The following is an 8,205-nucleotide window of genomic DNA, read 5'->3' as shown; positions in this document are numbered from 1 at the left end:
TGCCAGGATTGGGGATGATCTTACTCTCTGTATCTTAGCTACAAAACAAGGGCTATGATGTTTTCTTCATTTGGAAGAAGGTATATGTCAAACGCCTAAGTTGGAAAAAGAAGGCTCAAATTCGAGTCAAAAGTAACAGGTTGTATAAGTTACAGCTAGAATCTCCACTGGCACTGATAGGCAGCAGTGGGGAAAAATATTTGAATGAACTATGGCACAAGTGGATGGGACACTTACACCATGGGGCTCTAATAATTCTCGTAAGAACCGTCATAGAAGTTCCATAGTTAAGTACCAAACGAGATGATGTATGCATAGGGTGTGCACTAGGAAAGTACGCCAAAGCGGCTTACTCCATGAGTAACAATAGGGATAAGAGTGTTTTGGGATTGATCCACTCAGATATATGTGGACCCATGTCACAAAAGCTCTTAGTGGTGCTGAATACTTCGTCTCTTTCATTGATGACCATTCCAAAAAGGCTTGGATCTACTTTCTAAAAACCAAGGATGAGGTTTTTGGTCGATTCAAAGAGTTCAAGGCTCTAGTTGAGAATCTGACAGGAAAGAGGATAAAAGTGTTGCACTTAGACAATGGTGGAGAATACATTGACAAGGACTTCACTGATTTGCGTACGTGAAGGAATCATAAGAGACTAGAAAGCTCCCTATAATCCAGAGCAAAATGGAGTAGCAGAAAGGAAGAACAAGACTATTGTTGAAGAAGCTAGGGCGATGTTGTATGATCAGGATATGCCCAAATTCCTATGGGCAGAAGCATGTAGCACGGAAGTTTATGTCCAGAACAGGACTCCTCACAAGGCATTAGGTAAGATTACTCTGGAGAGTGTCTTCACTAGTAAAGAGCCTGAGGTGATTCATTTAAGGATATTTTGGAATTTGGCATACTGCCATGTACCCAAAGAAAAGAGGAAGAAATTGGATCAAACTGCAGAAAAAGGATATCTTGTCAGAGATAGCGAGAATACTAAGGCATATGGGGTCTATCTTCCAAGGAATAGGAAGATTGTAATTCGACTAGATATAAATTTCATGGAGGACAGAGCTTTCAAGAAATCCCAAGAAATTCCTTCCGAAGAGCAGTCAAAGGATGATCCATTGGTCCAACCACTTTGACCAGAAGAAACAAGCACTAGTATTTCTCCTAAAGATAAAACTCCAAAGGTATCACAACAGGTGGAGTCTTAGGAAGAGGAGGAGCAGTTAGATATACCCACTACCAATGGAAGAACGAGCCATGAACTTCAATAGATACCACGAGACGCAGAGGATTTCATCAGTGTGCCCAGGAACAAGAAAAGGGAGCGTAGATAGCCTGACAAATACCAAGCCTTAGTGGCTCAAGTTGGGGAACCCTCTAGTTTTCAGGAGGTAGTTCAACATCAAGTATGTGTATATGCTATTGTGGAGGAATACAATTTCATAATGGTCAATGATGTCTGGGAAGTGGTACCTTGGCCCCTGGACAGGTCAGTTGTAGGTTCGAGATGGATCTACAAAGTCAAATAGGCTATAGATGGCAGTGTGGAAAAATACAAAGCCAAATTTGTGGCTAAGGGGTATACTCTGAAGGAATGGATAGACTATGAAGAAACCTTCACCCCAGTAGCCCTGTATACTTATATTAGATCCATGATATCCCTTGCATCACAGATGGGGTGGGAGATTCACCAAATGGATGTTAAGACTATGTTCTTGAACGGGGTGATAGAAGAAGAAGTATACATTGAACAACCATAGGGTTTTGAGACACATGAGAAGAAATATCATGTATGAAGGTTGAAGAAAGCCTTCTATGGGATTAAACAGGCACCTAGAGCATGGTACATTCAAATTGATGGTTACTTGCAGAAGCTGGGATTCGTCAAAGAGTGACATAGATCCTAACCTCTACTATCTGGTTGTAGAGAATGAGCCTCTAATCCTGGTGTGATATGTGGATGGTCTTTTCCTGACAGGCTCATCCAGGCTCATCAAAGATTGCAAGGAAAACCTAGCTAAAGAATTCGACATGAAGGATTTGGGACGGATGCATTATTTCCTGGGGCTGGAAGTTTGGCATTAGAAGGGTGGGATTTTCCTTAGACAAGGGAGATACGCTACAGATATTTTGAAAAGGTTCAAAATGTAGGATTGTAGACCTATGGCTACTCCAATCATTACCAAATCGAAGAAGATTAATACATCCAAAGATAAATAAGTCGATGCCACCTTGTACAGGCAGCTCATAGGGTCTGTGATGTATCTGGTCAATACTAGGACAGACATTTGTTACGTTGTCAACACCCTCAGTCAGTTCATGGTGGAAAGGGCACATTGGATAGTAGCAAAGCATGTTCTCATATATATACGAGGAATATTCAAGCATGGAATAATGTACATCAAAGGAAATGACACTGTCAGGCTGAGTGGGTTCACTAACGTAGATTGGGACGGAAGTTTAGTAGATCGGAAAAGTACCTCTGGGTATTTTTTCAAAATTGGATTGGGAATGACCTCCTGGTGTAGTAGGAAACAAAAATATGTAGCTTTGAGCTCAGCTAAAGCTGGATATATGGAAGCTAGCACAGCTTCGTGTGAAGCCATATGGCTTAGGAAATTGCTTGTGAATCTATTCAGGAGAAGGATGGATGCAACCACTATTTTGTGTGATAATTAGAGTTGCATCAAGCTCTATGAAAATATAGTTTTTCATGATTGGTTGAAGCACATTGACATCAGGTGTCACTTTATCAGAGACTGTGTCCAATGAAGGGCAGTACAGTTGAGGTACACCCCGATAGGAGAACAAGTGGCAGACATTCTCACCAAGTCTCTAAGAAGAACAAAGTTTGTTTATTTCAGGGAGAAGATGGGGATGGTTAAGAATCTGTTTCAGTAGCATAAGTAGATAGTATAGGGAGTTGCAGTGCAGCAGTTAGCAGTGGCGATGATATGGGCAGCATGATGGAGCATATTCAAAGGGAGATGCAGTACATATGAAGCAATGACAGTTGTAGTGTCATGAGCAGCAGTACATGTTGCAGCAACACAATGGATGAAGGGAAGCAGGCCGAGCATCAGTAGTGCAAAGGACCGATGTCATGGATCAGTGTGATACTTTTGCTGGGAAGTATTGCTAGAGCACATTCCTTGCTAAGAGGGAGTGTTGATTTTGGGTAGCATTGGATGTGATCTAGCTTTGAAAGTTTGTGGATGGGATAGAATACATGAGATCTTCAAGACCCAGAAATCCTTTGGAGAAATTCCACCCGGATGATGAGTTATTAAAATAATTAATATTTTTAATGGGTTTCCTAAGTCTAAACTTAGGAAAATAAGAATATTAATGGGTATTAATAAAGATATGGGTGAGAAGATTCTAAGATACGAGGATCAAGTATGTTTTAATCTTAGTCGTTGATTAGGGACTTAATCTTGGCCATTGAGTCATCAACAGGAAAAGTATAAGAGAAGACTTGAGAGTCACTTGGAGATATACTGGGAAAATACTCAGTAACCCAAGGGAAATTGATTCTCAAGGAGAAGGAGTTCGATTTCAGAGGGAGAGTTGCAGGGTGAAGGAAGAGGAGGCCATCAACATCAGTCAAAGATTGAGGAGGAGGTGACTCAAAGCATCATAGGGTTAGTGTAGAGGGAGGATTAGAGAGACAGCGCAACAAGGGATGCAGTCCTCACGCAGGCCCCATGCAGAAGTGATGCAGAGGTGGCAGGCCTAACACAGAAGTGACACAGAGGTGGCAAGCCTCATGCAGAAGTGATGTAGAGGTGATGCAGTGAAGGCTGAAGGGTCTCCGACGTGTCGGAATTTCTCCAGAACAAGGGAAAAATTGTCTTAGGTGTTTCTCTTAGAGGTGTCTCTATATTCTGTAAAAGAGTACCTTTTAAAGAGATTGTTGCTGAAGAATAATAAATAAACCCTCATCTGCTGCACAAATTTTCCCACATTGGGTTTTTCCAGGGACAATTGTCCAAAAATAAATTTGTTGATGTGATTGATTCTTGTGCTTGTATATCACTGTTATTTTCTCCATGCTATTATGTGACAACTCCAGTAGAATTGTTTTTTATGTTTACTAAAGGGTTTTGTAAACAACTTATTTAAGTAGGAGAAATAAATCAGTTACTGCAGTAGAATTTCGAGTTATAAATTTTCACATGGTATCAGAGCTGAGATTGGGCAACAAGATTAGAGAATATTTTATGATTCAGGAGCATAATGTTGGGGCAGCAACTCATAAGGACTCACGCAATTCTCTATGGAAAGGAGAAAGCAGGAAGAACATGGATCACGATTATTCTATGTTAGCTTCCAGAATGGATGAAGAATTCACTTTCTTAGCAAGTACTGCCTCCTTTGAGGTTTGGTATATTCATAGTGGAGCTTTTGTGCACATGATAGGAATACGAGAATGTTTTTCAAATTATTAGGAAGAATATATGAACTTCCAAATCACCATGGGAAATAAGTCAAAATGTACCCCTGTAGGAAGAGGTATTGTAGTCTTTCAAACAAAAGCAGGGGATCGGCTTCAAGCAACCAATGTGCTGCATGTGCCAGGATTAGGGATGAACTTACTCTTTGTATCTCAGCTACAAAACAAGGGCTATGATGTTTTCTTCATTGGGAAGAAGGTGTATGTCAAACACCCAAGTTGGAAAAAGAAGGCTCAAATTTGAGTCAGAAGTAATAGGTTGTATAAGTTACAACTAGAATCTCCAATGGCACTGATAGGTAGCTATGGGGAAAATATTTGAATAAACTATGGCATAGGAGGATGGGACACTTACACCATGGGGATCTAATAATTCTCGGAAGAACCGTCACAAGAGTTCCAAAGTTTAGTACCAAACGAGACGATGTATGCAGAGGGTGTGAACTAGGCAAGTATGACAAATCAGCTTATTCCATGAGCAAAAATAGGGCTAAGAGTGTTTTGGGATTGATACACTAAGATATCTACGGACCCATGTCCACAAAATCTCTTAGTGGTGCCAAATACTTCATCACCTTCATTGATGACCATTCCAGAAAGACTTGGATCTACTTTCTAAAAACCAAGGATGAGGTTTTTGGTTGATTCAAAGAGTTCAAGGCTCTAGTTGAGAATCTGACAGGAAAGAGGATGAAAGTATTGTACTTAGACAATGATGGAGAATACAATGACAAGGACTTCACTGATTTTTGTGCAAGGCAAGGCATCAGAAGATAGTGGACATCTCCCTATAATCCAGAGCAGAATGGAGTAGCAAAAAGGAAGAACGGGACTATTATTGAAGAAGCCAGGGCAATGTTGTATGATCAGGATGTGTCCAAATTCCTATGGGCAGAAGCATGGAGCACGACATTTTATGTCTAGAACAGGATTCCTCACAAGGCATTAGGTAAGATTACTCCGAAGAGTGTCTTCACTGGTAAGAAGCCTAAGGTGATTCATTTCAAGATATTTGGGAGTTTGGCATACTTCCATGTACCCAAAGAAAAGAGGAAGAAATTGGATCAAACTGTAGAAAAAGGATATCTTGTGGGATATAGCGAGAATGATAAGGAATATGGGGTCTATCTTCTCAGGAATAGGAAGATCATAATTTGATAGTATGTAAATTTCATGGAGGATAGAGCTTTCAAGAAATCCTGAGAAATGCCTTCCGAAGAGCAGTCAAATGATGATCCATTGGTCCAGCCACTTCGAACAGCAAAAACCAACACCAATATTTCTCCTGAAGATAAAACTCCAGAGGTATCACAACAGGTGGAGTCCCAAGAAGAGGAGGAGCAGTTAGATAGATCCACTACTAGTGGAAGAATGAGTTGGGAACTTCAACAGATACTACGGGATGCAGAGGATTTTGTTGGTGCGTCTAGGAATGAGAAAAGGGAGAGTAGATAGCCTAACAGATACCAAGCCTTGGTGGCTCAGGCTGGAGAACCCTCTAGTTTTCAAGAGGTCGTAAGCATCAAGTATGGGTAGATACTATGGTGGAGGAATACAATTACATTATGGTCAATTATGTCTGGGAAGTGGTACCTTGATCCAGGTGGATCTCTAGATACCAGTGGCATGATAAAAGGCTCAAAATTCAAAGTGTTCAGATTGTTCTCAAACAAGCACCAAATTGAAGTGCTCATCGCCCTAATTCCAACGATGCGAATGGCACTCAAATCTGAGCTTGTATGAGAGAGATAGATCCAATCAAGGTTTTGGTCAAAGTTGTCATGTGGGCCAGGTTTAATGGTCCTACAAATTGACCAAGTCTGGGACATGGAATATGGCTCTTGAGAGCGGGCGAAAATGTAGGACCGTTAATTTGTCTCATAACCCTATGGTTCTAGAAAAATTCAAAAATGGCCATGGTTAGTTAAAACAAAAATATATATATATATATAAAGGGTGGCGAGCCACCAACCCCACCACCCCTAACCATTCAACTATACGAATTATAACGAAATCAAAGTTGTTGGGGGCTGGTTTGTCACCCCCACCACCCCCTGGTCTATCAACTACCTGCATACATGACCGTTTACAATGGACGGGGGGCAAGACACCCCTGCAAACCCACCGCTGATGGTGGAATTAACACACGGTAATATAGCTCACGGTGGAAGGGCGCCGACGGGGGTCGAACCTGCCTAGCCCACGTGGTCAACCCCCAAGCGAGCAGCCCCATATATAACACACATTCAAATGCCCGCGCCAAAATGTTATGCCACCAAACAAACTAACGCATCATAAAATCAAAACAGTCGCAATTTCAGGGATGTGAGGATTCGAACCTTGTCCTCGATCGTAGCATTCACACCTACCACCGTTGGGACACGGGGCCTCTTGGGTAACTCTGCCTGAGAAAGTATATTTGAGCCCCATTTCATAGTGTGCTGGGGGAGGATCCACAGAGCAACCAGCGTTTTGGGAATTCAGAGGCAGAACCATGAAGCTACAGAGGGGTGAAACCATGCCTAGGGATTATTGAGGGCATCAAAAATATTCCCTGAGGTCCAGAACTTGCCAGAGTCAGTTTTTGGCGAATTTTATATCGATTTTACACCTCTCAGCGACAGGAATTTGATGGTGTTGTCAGTTTATGCAACAGAGCTCTCCATTTTTCAGCCATATTCCAGCTTGGAGGTATAAGACTCCTTATGTAAATGTTGATTGTACTTCTTCTCTTTTATGCCACTTAATGAATGAAGGCCTCCCCATTGATCGAGCAAGGCCCAGAGACCTAGTCCAAATTGGACGAACTCCGTTATCAAGTCAATTTTCATATTTTCATGCCTTTATGTGTTTCCTCTCTTCTTTCATGTGCACTTTAAGTTTCTATGGTTAAGCTGCAATTTGTTCATGTAATTCTTTAATATATCTGTAAGAAAAAGATCTTGGATCAAGCGGTATCAGCGCATGTATTTGTAGATGTGAATTGCATGTTTGTATTCTAATAAGAAACAGGCATTGAAGAGCCGAAGGGAAACTAAAGTCTTTCGATTCCTAAGTGGGGCGTGCACATCAAAGAAGGAACATGGCTGATGATGAGGCTCGCTATGAGGAGGAGCGCAATTACCGCAAAACCTTCTATACAATGGCAGAAAGGGTCGAAAAGTTTTTCTAAAGGCTTGAGAAAACAATAAAATCAGAGGAGAATGGGCTAAAAGAACAAGGTTCGACGCATGGAAATGGTGGAGAGGAACCCCCTCCTCCTTCCACGAGTGATTGTTCCTCTTCTTCTTCTCACCATCATCATAGGAATTCAAGAAATGCATCTAAGAAATCTTTCTTTAAATTAGATGTCAAATTTGATCTTCCCATGTATAATGGTGAAAGTAATGTAGAAAAGCTTAACAATTGGATTAGGCAGATTGAATTCTACTGCAGAATTCAATAGATTGAAGAGGATGAGGCAAAGATCTAGTTGGCATCCCTTCAACTGAGTGGCACCGCTCTCATTTGGTGGGAGAGAAAATTGCAGGGAAACAAGAATCTGGGTAACCTTCTCTCCTCATGGTCAAATTTTGTGTCTGCATTGAAAAACAATTTTACCCCTTGGGCTATAGGCAGAAGGCATTAATGGAATGGAAACACCTAAGGCAAACCAAAGGTAAAAATGTGCAAAAATTTATTGAAGAATTTAGAAGACAAGCATTGAATTTGAGCATTTCCTTAGATTCACGAGAGATTGTAACTAAGTA

The sequence above is a fragment of the Pinus tabuliformis genome, chromosome X (assembly GCF_031772625.1).
Source record: "Pinus tabuliformis cultivar Carrire ecotype Pingquan chromosome X, CPIR1, whole genome shotgun sequence".
NCBI lineage: Eukaryota > Viridiplantae > Streptophyta > Pinopsida > Pinales > Pinaceae > Pinus > Pinus tabuliformis.
The sequence above is the reverse complement of the archived record's forward strand: the minus strand, read 5'-3'. Positions refer to the sequence as shown.